Consider the following 277-nt stretch of genomic DNA (forward strand, 5'->3'; position numbering starts at 1 on the left):
GCGGCAGCGGGGGGCAAGGAGGTGAGGAGTAAGGACGTGAGGGGCAAGGAGGCGAGGGGCAAGGAGGCGAGGAGTAAGGAGGAGAGGAGTAAGGAGGTGAGGGGCAAGGAGGCGAGGGGCAAGGAGGCGAGGAGTAAGGCAGAGTATGGAGGGCTGGGTGGGCATGAGGATACCCAGAGTGTATGCAGGCCTGAAAGGTGACCCCACGAGGGGTCCCGGCTCTGTGCATCTGTCACCTCCACTAGCTAGTCTCCTGCCCTCAAGGCCTGCCCTCGGC

Source organism: Myotis davidii, unplaced genomic scaffold (assembly GCF_000327345.1).
Source record: "Myotis davidii unplaced genomic scaffold, ASM32734v1 scaffold46, whole genome shotgun sequence".
In the NCBI taxonomy this organism is placed as follows: domain Eukaryota; kingdom Metazoa; phylum Chordata; class Mammalia; order Chiroptera; family Vespertilionidae; genus Myotis; species Myotis davidii.